Consider the following 13,772-nt stretch of genomic DNA (forward strand, 5'->3'; position numbering starts at 1 on the left):
TGTCATTGCTTTACTTGCTAAAACCTACAAAATTTGATTCATATGGATTTCTTGGCAGCCTCTTTTTCTCTTCCAGGTTAAAAAATTTTCATCTTGAGTATAAGCCAAATGCTTCTCTTCCTAATTTGGAAACAACTAATGGTTCTATCTACCTACCACTCATACATTATATATGGCTTCGGGGCCTGCCTTTGAGAGGTTACCAATTCATGAAGTCACCCCAACAGTCCGAGGGCTTCCTGCTACAATAAAAAATTCAGAAATAATAAGGTCAATTACATCTGCATAAAAGTTAACCACCGATTGAGTTTAAGTAATGAGCTAGGAATGCTTAATTTGCTATGTTTAGTCTTTTTATACAGTTTAATTTCTATTACTTGTAATTTTATTGTGTTTCGGCATGAAAAGCACAGAATTGCTATAGCATTATACATGTTTTCCTTCTTTTTATGCATTCATCTCTTTCATAAGAATCTATAAAAAGAAGAAAATTGATTGACATCTTCAAATTGTATGTATATATTAAATAGGATTGCTTGAACATCTCTCTTTCATATTTGTCCTATAACAAATTTTACAGTTATTTTTCTCCTCAAGTAATTAGACTTCACATATTCCAATTATAAAAGCTTTGATTGTTAAAAGGTATTTGATTAAAAGTTGTTCGAGCACTAAACCGCCTTGATCTTGAAATGCATTTTTTTCATGCTTGCATCACCATTTTTCACAATGGAGAGAGTGTTCCTTACATGTTTTTATTAATTATTGCAAAGAGAAAAGCGATCAACTTTTACCAATGTCGATGAAGCTGTCAGGATTTTCACTTTGCTTGTTATTGATACCAAAAAGCTTGAAGCATAGCTAGCTGAGAACTCCTTATCGTTTCAATGGTGCACTGATGTGGTGAATCTCCTCAAGAAGATGCACTTTCACTTTCTTTGCTTTGTTCAAAAATTTAAAGCAACTATATTATGTGAAAGAGTGAAATTAGACGTGTACGTGAAGGAGAGCTTAATCCTTCTTAATTTCTGCAAAAGTCTAAAATCAGCCATTTCTGAGCTGAAGTTGTTCTCAGTTTCACTTAGGAATCTTTAATCTTATATGTAGCTTTAATGAAGGATTAGATGGGATTAATATGAATTGTCCAAAGCTAGTTTTGGTTGAGATTAATATGGTCGAGAGCAAAGTTTTTCACATTAAAGACAAGACGGCAAATAGCTGTCAAATATCTGATAAGTATTGATTGTTGAAGAATGGTTCATAGCTCTCAAAGAAGGCTTGAAGATGTTTGAGTCAGCAGTACTGAGCTGTTTGAAGAGGCTGCTGAAGGAAGAAATAAGTATTGGCAATGATTACTGTTGTTTAGAGCATTTTGCATTTTTTTTTTCTTCCCTTTTTTGTCAGCCCATAATTTGCATGTATTTGGTCCGGTTTAGATTTGCAGGAAAATCTCGTAAGGGTGACTTCCCACCGCGCACCAACCAGCAAACCTAAACAGCCATTTGCGACATTCTAAGTAACTTTTTGTTTTAGCTTGTGAGAAGAATCGATTGACTGGAAACGCATTCATTATTTATTTAATTTTAATTGTGTATAGATTCACAACTAAAATTCAAGATATTTTAACGAAATTCTATTAATAAAATTTTTTCATCAATAATTACATAAGGTTTTTGATGGATAATGATTATAAAAAAAAAAATAAAATCATTGATAAGTAACGATAAATTGGTAAAAAAATTTATCAATGAAAAAAATTTCATAAGTAAATATTTGATAAAAATAGGATAACTTAATATAAAAGTTACTAATAAAATAATTTGTCACTAATCCGTTAATAAATACTTTAATGACGGATTATCCATCGTCAACAAAATTTATAAATAATAAGATAAAATAAAATAAAATAAAGCTGTTGAAAAATATATTAATTTGTTTACGGAAGAAATTTCGTTCCGTATACATATCCATTAATAACTTGTATAAAATTAATAGGCCTAATTTCCTTTCTGATTTCCTCCCGCTGAATCCCTAAACACAAACCCATCTTTCCCCGACCTAGCTCTCCTCTTGTTTTCGTCGCTCTCCCCTCTTGCTCTCCCCACTGCTCTCCCTATTCTTGCTGAATCCCTAAACATAAACCATCGTTTGGCTCGTCTCGCTCATCTCAAAGAAGGTACGGTGTGCACACCCCGACCCCTACTGCTCTCCCCTCATCTTCGTCGCTCTCCTTTACCGCTCTCCCCTGCCGCTCTCCCTTCATCTCAAAAAGGGTAAACTGTCTTTAAGGTTCATTGTGAATGAAATAACAGTGTAGTATTGTATGTTATGGTGATATTATTTAAAAAAATGAAGTCACAAGTTTACCATTGCTCAACTTAACTATCAAAGAAAAATGAAAGAAACATTGTCATTGTCCAAATAATGCCAGGAATTTAAAGCCAGGTTATGGTGGAAAAATTCAAACCCAATCATTAGAAAGTGATAGTAAGCCAATCATTTTGATTAAGCTCTCCAGCAATTAGCATGGCACTATGTTGTACAGTAGAAAGATTTCAAATTCAATGTATTTTGTAATGGGCTTGTGTAAGATAGTTCTTTTAACATTGCCTACCTTGTGCAAGTAATTTCTCCTTGTTAATGAAATGCTGGAAAGCCTATTTTAATTCTGATGGATCATCTTATTACCTTGAAGTTTTAAGGAAATAAATCTTTCTTAATCGCCTTGCTTTTAAAGGAAATCTTTTCATTGACCAGTAATTAGCTCATACTAGTAGCTTAGGATGAGAGATAATGTGGAGCTCTATGTCAAATCTTGTCTTGTATGTCAATAAGATAAGATAGAGCAAAAGTCGTCAGTCTCCTAGAATCATTGTTAATCTTCGAGTGCTAATGAAAGAGTGTCTTTATGGACTTCATAGTTGGTCTACTCAAGGTGGATGGGTATGGCAGCGTCCTTGTAGTGGTGGACCTGTTTTCCAAGGAACTTTCATTCCAGCAACCAAAGAATGTCCAACAGAGGAAGCGGCTTGATTATTCCTTAAGAATGTGGTAAAGTATTAGGCTATTCCTCAATCCATCATCAATGATTGAGACGGATAATTTACGAGCAAGTTTTGGAGTGAACTGTTCAAACTCTTAGGGTCGGATTTAAGGTTCTTTACCACAGTGCACCCTCAGATGAATGGGCAAACCAAAAGGTTGAATACCTTATTGAAAGTTTACCTTTGGCACTATGTTGTGCCTTACAACGAGAATGGCCTAAGCTGTTGGATATAGCTCAGTTCTCATACAACCTTCAGTGAAGTATGGTTACAAATTAAAGTCCTTTTGAGATTATGACCAGGCAGCAGCTATGTACACCTAGTGCTATTGCCTCAAGGTACATCGGATCGACTCCAACAGTTTACAAATTTTGTCAAGGCATGGCAAATACAAATCGATCTAGCCCGAGTGTGTCTACACAAAGCAGTAAAGCGATAAAAAAAGTGGGCTGATTGAAAGCGACGAGATATGCAGTATCAAGTAGGGGACTTGGTACTAGTTAAGTTACATTTGGTGCTACAGAATCCAGGAATGCATAAGGAGTTTATTCGTAGGTATGAAGGTTCTTTTAAAGTTTTAAAACGAGTAAGTAAGGTTGCATACAAGCTTCAGTTTCTCTAAATGCTCAAGGTATATATGATCTTTCATGTAAGTATACTCAAGTCTTACCATGAAGACTTAGAGGATCCTAGAGCCCAATCAAAGAAAGCACTAGTGGGTATTAAGGTCTCTTATGATTAGAAGGTTGATCGCATCTTAGTTGATCACATGGTGCGACAGAAGTAGCACATGCCTAGACATGAGTACTTGGTAAAATGGAAGGGTCAACTAGATAGTGAGATAAGTTGGGAGCTAATTGAGGCATTGTGGCAATTTTAGGATCAGATCATTAAGTTTCATGAAGAAGACATGATGAGGGCATCAACAGAATAGCTAGGGGAGAATGTTTCACCTCGCATGAGCATTATTAAGGCCAAGGCCTGAGCACCAATACCAGAAGGTCAGACTTTAGGTCGCAAGAACAAGTTCTTGCTAGAGTTGTTTGATGCTAAGCCTAAGGACCTTGCGGGAGAAGTTTTAGAAAGCCTTGGACTAGTGGTGTGGGCATTTTATAAGTAAAGACTTTAGATAAACTAGATCCAAGCCAATGGTGCAGGTATAGAACCCACTAGAAGTGTCAGATGCGCAAATGGACAGATGCATTATAGTGCCTAAATATGAGAGCCTGAAATTTTTTAGACCTAGTGCATTTTAAAGTGCTTGAAACCAGCTCCCTTCTAAAGACTGTCCAATCGACCTTATATGTGGCTACGAGCCTTGAAACCCTATAGAATGTAAATAAGAGCCATACATTTGGCTCCTTAGTGACCGCATAGGCTAGGGGGTTCTTGTATAAATATGGGTGCCCTCTCTCCTTAAGAACATACATGAGAGTTAGTGATCTTGTAAGCCACTCAAGCTACTCAAGCACAATTATATAAAAGTCATATATTTCCAGCAATAAAGGATCTTCTATTCTTTCACCAAGTGCCTTTTTAGTGTGTGCACTCACTGAACTTTGTTAGAGGCTAACTTAGACATACTTGAATGGTAGTTTCCAGTTTAAAGTCATACGATTGCTAGGCTTAAGAGCGAAACTCATGATAGTTAGTACACTCGTCATGGGTCGAGACTCAATCTCTAAGCTCGTGTTGTTCCAAGATAGGGCATGCATTCATTTGACGTCCCATATTAGCCTAATTCTCATGGTTCATATCTTTGTGAGGTATTTTTCGCTTTGACCCTTTTGGGCTCATGATTTTATCTTACAAAAAGTACATCATCCTTCCTAAGGTTAAAAATTTAAAGCATGAGTTTGGAAAACTCTCGAACATATTCTTGCGCCTCTTCACATTGGGTGAAACGTCGTAGTTTGGTGTGTGCCTCTTTTATGGCATACTGTAGGTAAAGTTGTTGCCTAAACTCCTTTTGAAACTCCTTTCATGTTTCAATGACAACACCTCCGTGCCTACCTTCTTCGAACTTACGACGCCACCATAAGAGAACAATTCCACAAGATACATAGAGGTAGTGCTTACCTTAGCCACGTCCTCCTCGATGCCCATTGCATGAAAATATTGCTCTCTGCCCTATAAGAAATTATCTACATCCTTTGTAGATTGCGTTTCCTTAAACTCTTTTAGCTTGGGAACCTCCACCTTTATCCTAGGAGTCATTACAAGTATACCTTCCCTTACAGCTAACTTATACGCAGAGAGCTTTGTGAGACATGCACTGTTAGAAAGGGTAAGAAAAGTGATATGATATCAGTCTTTGATGCTCGATTAGCCAAGGTAAAATTGGTCGTGGCTGAAATGCAATACAAACACGAAAATCAAATGGAAGAATCGGTCTTGACCGGAAGGGAGATTACAAAAGAGTTAAAGTAAACTCTTTTTAAAGACATTGAAAGCCTTACCCATAAGAACTCTACCCTAGAGGTTTTGGTGGAGGCCATGAAAAAGGAGATGGAGTAGTTTAGTGCACAAGGTCCAAAAAGTTCTAAGCTCTCTTATTTGAGCATTATAATGCATTTATCCATTTACACATCTGGTACTTTCAGAGGGTTCTATGCCCGCACCATTAGCTTGGACTTAGTTTATTTAAAGCCTTCACTTATGGAATGCCCGCATCACTATTCTGATGTTTTCTATAAACTTCTCTCGTAATGTTCTTAGGCTCAGCATTTGGCAACTTTAGTAAAGACTTATTCTTGTGGCCTGGTGTTTAGAGAGGGCATGGCCTTTTGGTGTTAGTATTCAAGCCTTGGCCTTAATAATGCTAATGGGGGGTGTGATATTCTCCCCTACATGTTTCGTCAATGCCCTTGTCATGTCTTTTTCATGAAATTTATCGATCTAATCTTGGAATTATCATATTGCCTTAGCTGGCTCTCAACTTATCTCACTATTCGACTGGCTTTTTCATTTTACCAAGTACTTATACCTAGGTATGTGTTGCTTTTGTCGCACTATACGGTCGGCTAAGATGCGATCAACCTCCTAATCATAAAAGACTTTAATGCCCATTGGTGCTCTCTTTGATTGGCCTCAAGTGGGACCGTTCAAGTCTTTATGATGGAGCTTGAACACACTTACATGTAAGATCGAATGTACCTTGAGTCTTAGGAGAAGCTCAAGCTTGTATGTAACCTTGCCTACTCACTTTAAAACTTTAAAAAGACTTTTGTACTTGTGAGTAAACCTCTTGTGCATTCTTGAATTTCATAGCACCAAGTGTAGCTTGACTAGTACCAAGTCTTGTACTTGATACTGCATATCTCATCGCTTTCGATCAGTTTATTTCTTTGATATCTTTGCTGCTTTGTGTAGACACACTCAGGTTAGATTGGTTTGTTCTTGCCATGCCTTGATAAATTTTTAGGTTACTGGAATCGGTTCTATGTATCCCGAGGTAATAATACTAGATGTACATGGTTGTTGCCCAGTCACAATCTCAAAGAGACTTTGATTTATAGCTTCATTTCACTAAAGATTGTATAAGAACTAAGCTACATCCAAAACTTGGGTTAGTTTCGTTGTGAGGCACTAACATAATATCGAAGGTACACCTCTAATAAGGTATTCACCTTTTCAGTCTGCCCATCCATCTAATGGTGCACTGTGGTGGAGAACCTTAAATTCGACCTTAAAGTTTAAATAGTTCACTCCAGAACTTCTCCGTAAATCATCCATCTCGATCACCAATGATAGATTGAGGAACATCCCAGTACTTGACCATGTTCTTGAGGAACAATCAGGCCTCTTCCTCCACTGGCCATTCTTTGGTTATTGAAATGAAAGTTTCATACTTGGAGAATCGGTCCACCACTGTAAGAATGTTGTCATACCCATCCACTTTAGGTAAACCAATTATGAAGTCCATAAAAACTCTTTTATGAGCGTTTGGGGATCAATAGTGGTTCTAGGAGGTTAGTTGGTAATTTTTGCTCTATCTTGTCTTGTTGACACATAAGATAAGTTTTGACATAGGTCTCCACATTATCTCTCATTCTAGGCCAATAATATCAGTCCTCAATAAGGGCTAAGGTGTTGTGCATACTTGGATGGCTTGCCCATCTTGAGTTATGGCATTCATTCATGACTTCTTTCCATAGCTTATTGAGCAATGGGATAGAGTCAGTTCCCCTTAGTGTAGAGCAGATCGCCTTCAAGCCAAAACTATCTAGTCTTCCCTTGCTTCACGTATTTGATCAAGGTTTTGGTTGTGGGATCTTAGATCAGCCCCTTTTTAATACGTGCCATCAAGGGACCTTCTGGCTTGCTAATTATTGCTAGTTCGGCCTTACAGTTGTGTGTATCACCCATAACGTTGGCCTTTCTTGGTTTGTATTTCATGATAAAATCGAATTCGGCTAGAAAGTCTTGCCAACATGCTTATTTAGGAGTTAGCTTTTTCTGATTTTGGAAGTAACTAGTCACCACATTGTCGGTCATAACTATAAACTTACTTCTCAATAAGTAATTCCTTTATGTGCAAAAGCAATACACCATGGTAGTCATTTTTTTCTCTTAAACTATATATCGACGCTCAGTATCATTAAGCTTTCTGTTCTCAAAGGTAATGGGGTGCCGGTCTTGCATCCACACACCGTCAATAGCAAAGTCAAATGCATCAATGTGTACCTCAAATGGCTTGGTGTAGTCGACGAAAGCTAGGATTGGCTTCTCAGTAACAGCTTGTTTTAGGCAATCAAAAACTTTTTGGATCTCGAGACTTCATTCTCAAACTCATCATTTCTTGAGCATTTCAGTCGATGATGCTATAATGGCTGAGTACCCCTTTATGAAGCGTCGATAGTAGTTTGCTAGGCCAAGGAATGATCACAACTCTATGATCTTAGTTGACGGCTCCTATTATTAGATAGCCCGAACCTTGTCACCATTCATCCGAATCTGACCAGTGCCTACAATATGGCCTAAGAATCAGATCTCATGTTGGACGAATGAACATTTCTCTTTCTTTACGTATAGTTCATTCTTTTTTAGTACTTGAAATACTTACCGCAAGTGATCCATATGCTTATCAAGCGTATGGTTATAAACAACAATATAATCAAGGTATACTACAACAAATTGATCAAGAAAAGGTTGTAATACCTTGTTAAAACCTTGTTCATCAAGGTGTAAAATGTTACGGGTGCATTTGTAAGGCCAAAGGTATAATCAGGAACTCGTATACCCTATAGCGAGTCACACATGCCGTCTTCGGCTCATCCCCTTCGGCTATCCTTACCTGATACTATCCTGATCTTAGATCTAGCTATAAACCACAGTGCTCCTCTTAGTTGGTCAAACAAGTGGGCAATAAAGGGAATGAGATACTTGTTTTTCATCGTGAGCTTATTTAGCACATAGTAGTCAATGCACATCTGTAAGGACCTATCATGCTGTTGTTAAAATAAGACTGGTGCACCATATGGAGCTTTAGAGGGCCTAATGAACCCCACATGTAAAAGCTCATTGAGCTATCTCCTTAGCTCTTGCAGCTTTGGGGGTGACATCCTATACAGGGCTCGGACTGGTGGTTTGGCATCGAGCACTAGCTAAATATTATGGTCTACCTTTTTCTTGAGTGGTAGTCTCTTGGGCAATTCTACGGGCATGACATTTTTTAAGGATTCCAACACCTCTAGCACCTTCAATGGGTGTTGTCATTCAACCCTTAAGGCTATCCTCCTTTAGTGCCACTAAGAAGGTGGGCTCTTCCTTGTGCATACCCTTGGCGAGCTGGATTGTAGATAGTGCTTTGGTTTCGATCCCTTGCTCACGTTTCACTAGGATGATGCATTAGCATTATCCGTCCAAGATGCAAATGCAATTGGCAAAAGAAACAATGAGTGCATTGATCCTATCAAAGAAATCTAACCCGATAACAAAGTCATAGACATTGAGAGGGATTACCTCGATGGATTCTTTATTTTTCCACACTTCAAACTGTAACTTGACTCATTATGCAGTACTTACAATTGGAACTTCTTTGAAGTTGATAGTCTTAATCTATCCGACTTCTTTCTTGACCTTGAGCCCTAGTCTCTTAGCCACTCTTTCTGACATGAAAAGGTCTGACACACCTGTGTTTATGAGGCGTTCAAATGCTTGCCCATAACTCAGACCTCGGTAAATATGAGCCTTTTTTTCTTACGCCCATTCTTTGCTACGGTAAAACTTAGCATGATTGAACCAAGCTTCATTCTTTCCTTCTCGAGTTGCTCATCGTGCCCCTTAACAATGGGCATAAGCTTGGCTCTATTGGGACAATCTTTGGCTCGATGTGCACCATCACACAAAAAATAGGTCATGGGTTTGCTTTCTGGCCACTCGGCCTTCTTCTTGTCCACCTCTTTAGTGGGCTTTCATTTGTGTGTTGAGGCTTTGCCACCGTTACTCTTTTTTGTCTCCCTTATTTTTGCCCTTGCCCTTGGGCTTAGAAGACTCGAACTTGTCTTCTTTCTTGAATTACACTAAGAATTGAATGACGGTCATGGCTCGGGTAAGGTCTTGAACACACATCCTCTTAAGCTCTTGCTTGGCCCATGGCTTGAGCTCATCCATGAATGTAAAAAGTGCCTTGTCCTCCCCAAGGTTGGGAATTTGGAGCATGAGTTCAGAGAATTCCCAAACATATTCTCGCATCTCTCCACACTGGGTGAGACATCGTAGCTTGGCGTGTGCCTCTTTCGTAGCATACTGTGGGTAAAACTATTACCTAAACTTCCTTTGAAACTCTTTTCATGTTCCAATGGCAACACTCTCGTGCTTACCCTCATCGGACCTGTGACGCCACTATAGGAGAGCAATATCTACAAGATACATAGAGTCGATGCTTACTTTAGTAGTGTCTTCCTCGATGCCTATTGCACGAAAATATTGCTCTATGCCCCATAAGAAATTATCTACATCCTTTGCAGACCATGTTCCTTTGAACTTCTTTAGCTTGGAAACCTTTACCTTTGTCCTAGGAGTCATTACAAGAATACCTTCATCTACGACTAACTCAGACGTGGAGAGCCTCTTCTTGAGTTGCTCCATCTCTTCCTTCATAGCCTCTAGCAAAGCCTCTAAGGTGGAGTTCTTATGGGTAAGGCTTTCGATGTCTTCGAAAAAAGTTTGCTTTAACTATTCTGTGATCTCTCTTTCGATTAAGACCAATTTCTCTATTTGGTTTTCATAGTTGTCTCGCATTTCAGCCACAACCAACTTTACCTTGGCCAATCAAGCATTAAATGTCGACATCATGTCACCTTTCCTGCCTTTTCTAGCAATGTGTGTCTTGCGAGGCTCTTACCCTTCAGCAAGCTGGTGGCTTACTTTTAAAGTAGACATTATCTTAGATCAAGCGTATACTAAATCGTGCTCTAATACTAACTATCACGAGCTTCAATTTTAAGCCTAGTAATCTTGCGATTTTAGGCGAGAAACTATCATTCAACTATACCTAAGTCAGCCTTTAACAAAGTTGAGTGAGTGTGCACACTAAGAAGGCACTTGGTAAAAGAATACAAGATCCTTTATTGTTGAAAAAATGTAGCTTTTATACAATTGTGCTTGAGTAGCTTGAGTGGCTTATAAGATCACTAACTCTCATGTATGTTCCTAAAGGGAGAGAGCACCCCTATTTATACATCAATCCCCTGGCCTATGTGGTCACTAGAGAGCTAAATGTGGCTTTTATTTACATTCTAGAAGGTTTTAAAGCCCCTAGCCACATACAAGGTCGGTTAGGCAGTTTTTATAAGAGAGCTGGTTTCAGGCACTCTGTGGTACACTGGGTTCAGATGGTTCCAGGCTTTCCTATCTAGGCATTATAATGCATCTACCCATTTGCGCATCTGGCACTTCCAGAGGATTTTATGCCTATACCATTAACTTGGACCTAGTTTATCTAGAGCCTTCACTTATGGAATGCTCGCATCACCATTTTAGGGTTTTCTAGAAACTTCTCTCACAAGGTCTTTAGGCTCAGCATCAAAGCTCAGAGATGCTAGCGTTGTGTCATCAAGGATGATGGGCCCTCATTGGAGTGGGAGAGGATGTCACAGTCCTGAAGTGAAGCCAGGAATCCCACATCGGTTAAGTACTAGAGTTGGTCTTAAGATAAAAGGATTCACACCACCTCTTTCTTATAAGATGCCTTTTGTATGATAAAATCATAAGGTTAAAGGGGCTAGAGCGGATAATACCCAACAAAGGTATGAACTATGGCAGTTAGGCTGAGCTGAGAAGTCGGATGAGTGTATTCCCAGGTCTTAGAGCAAGTGGGCTTAGAGGTTGAGGCTCGATCCATGACACGTGCATGTTCTAATGATTTTTATTATCCCATTAATTATGAATTGGCTATGCTAGATAGGTAGTGTTTAGGAGTATGTTTGGTTATTACAAGGCTAAATCATTTGCACTTGAACTTTGAAATGTTAGACTAGGATTATGTGTGGATGATTTTCATCCATTTGGTCCAAGTGCGAAACCATACTCTTTTTGGCCAGCAATATTAGTGGTATATAATTTCACACAATGGTTATGTTTGAAGCGAGAATATATCTTGTTGAATATAGTCAATTCAAAAAAGAGCAATCTGGGGTAAAATATAGATGTTTTCTTGAAACCTTTAATAGATGAGTTTAAAATAGTGGCAAATGGTGTTGTAACGTGTAATCCTTATAAAAAAATTCATTTGAGTGCAATTCTTTTATAAAAAATTAATGATTTTCCTAAATATGGTATATTGTTTGGATAGAGTATTAATGAAAACTTATTATGTCCTTATTGCATAAGACAAGGAAATCTTTTGATTGGCTCATGGTAAGAAGCATTGCTTTTTCAATTGTTATCGTCAATTTTTGCCTTTTGATCACCTTTTTAGAAAGTAAAGAGATAAATTTCAAAAAAAAAATTGAACGCAACTCTTTTATTATTCAAATATCAGGTGAAGAAATGTTGGCTTGGTTAGATAGCTTTTATGATATCACATTTGGCAAGAAATGTAGTAAGTGAAAGTCATAATTGGATAAAGTATATTTTTAAAAGTTGCCTTATTGGCATACCAGTATTATTCATCACAATCTTGATATAATGCATATTGAGTGTAATGTATTTGATAATGTCCTTAACACAATGATAAATGCTAAGTGTAAAATTAGATTTGATAATCTAAAATACAAACATAGTGACACGACACAAATATATTAAGAAAATAAGATATAAAAGTGACATGATTTAAAATTTTAGCAATAATTATATGAGTTTAACAAAATTAAAAAAATATATAAATTTCATATTTTTGTGTCGATACAAATTGTAACATGTAATTTTTATGTAAAACATGATTTGTATACACAAATGTTAATATTTTACATGATACAAATACATAAATTATCAATTTTAGATAAAATCAAAGACAAAATAAAGGCTGACAATATTTAAAGGTGTATTGTAAGTGACTCAAGTTGGAATTGGTTAAAAGGAATGTGAAAGTTTTTATGCCTAAAGCTTTTTACATTTTAAGCAAGGAACAGAGAATAGATGTTTGTACATGGATTAAACAATTAAGACTTCTTGATGATTTTGCATTTAACATAGCTCAATGCACAAACATATCTGATTGCAAGTTTTATGGGATAAAAAGTCATTATTGTTATGTTTTCATGCAACGATTACTCCCAATTACCTTTCATGATTCGGTGCCTAACTTTATTTGGGATGTAATCATTTAGTTATCTCATTCTTTCAGATTTTTGTATTCTATTAAAATCCATGTATATGGAAATATTGGGAAAAAAATTGTAGAAACAATCTGAAAATTAGAAAAGATTTTTTCTCCAAATTTCTTTGATTTTATGGGGCATTTGTTGATTCACTTCCCTAACGAGGCAAAAATTGGTAGGCCTATTCGTTGTCAATGGATGTATCCATTTGAGAGGTAATACAATTCAATTATTAGTCATTAAAGTTGATTAATTTAATTTTCCTTCAATACTATTTACGTTGTGCTATGATGATGACTAGGTTTCTTTATCATCTCAAGAAAAAATGCACCAATCGAGCATTTGTTGAAACATTTATATGTAAGGTATATTTTATTGAAGAGATATTCATCTTTTGTTCATTCTATTTTGATCTAAAAATGTCAACAAGATTGAATCGTTTTTCACGTAATGATGATAAGTTGTGGAATCTAAAGGATGTTTTATTATTTTCACTCATCCTGACCGAGTATTAGGTTCACAAAATAAGTTTTAATGGCTATCAGTGGATGAGCATAACAAGACATATTTATATGTTTTATTGAATAGTGAAAAGATAAAATCTTACATTCAGTAAGTACTATGTCAACTTTACAACATATGTTGCTAAAAAATTTATATTTTTTTCTAATTCGTAATTAACAATGATTGGATATTTGATGATTTGACGAAAAATGAATTTATAAATATAAGTGATGTGAAATTAAAAACAACACGTGATGCAAGATTTTCGCAATGGTTAAGATAATTTATAAGTTTATAGCATAATACCATATATGAATAAAAATTATATTTTTACATAAATTTAATGAATGATCAATTTTAATGTTTTATGATTGGATATGTTAAAAAGTAAAATGGTGAAATTTATCATCATCTAGTTGAGATAACTAGGGCCTTGGACGCTTGGTTAGGTGTTTCAAAT

The 13,772-nt window shown here is 36.7% G+C and overlaps 1 protein-coding gene across 8 annotated transcripts in view; it reads left to right on the forward strand.

Moving 5' to 3' along the window:
- Nucleotides 1–1,976: 1,976 nt before the first annotated feature.
- The window catches only part of LOC149513104 (uncharacterized), a 41,469-nt gene continuing 29,673 nt past the window's right edge, over nt 1,977–13,772 (forward strand). For 5 of the 8 annotated variants that reach the window (XR_016330827.1, XR_016330829.1, XM_089749635.1 and 2 more), the window contains exon 1: nt 1,977–2,273. The gene's annotated coding sequence lies outside the window, so the exon portion shown is untranslated. Of the gene's footprint in view, nt 2,274–12,987; nt 13,024–13,109; nt 13,174–13,772 lie in introns of all 8 variants that reach the window. The other 3 variants (XR_016330828.1, XR_016330830.1, XM_089749637.1) reach the window with 3 other exon arrangements.

The sequence above is a fragment of the Durio zibethinus genome, chromosome 20, assembly GCF_047325235.1.
Source record: "Durio zibethinus cultivar Kanyao isolate XHJ-2024 chromosome 20, ASM4732523v1, whole genome shotgun sequence".
Classification (NCBI taxonomy): domain Eukaryota; kingdom Viridiplantae; phylum Streptophyta; class Magnoliopsida; order Malvales; family Malvaceae; genus Durio; species Durio zibethinus.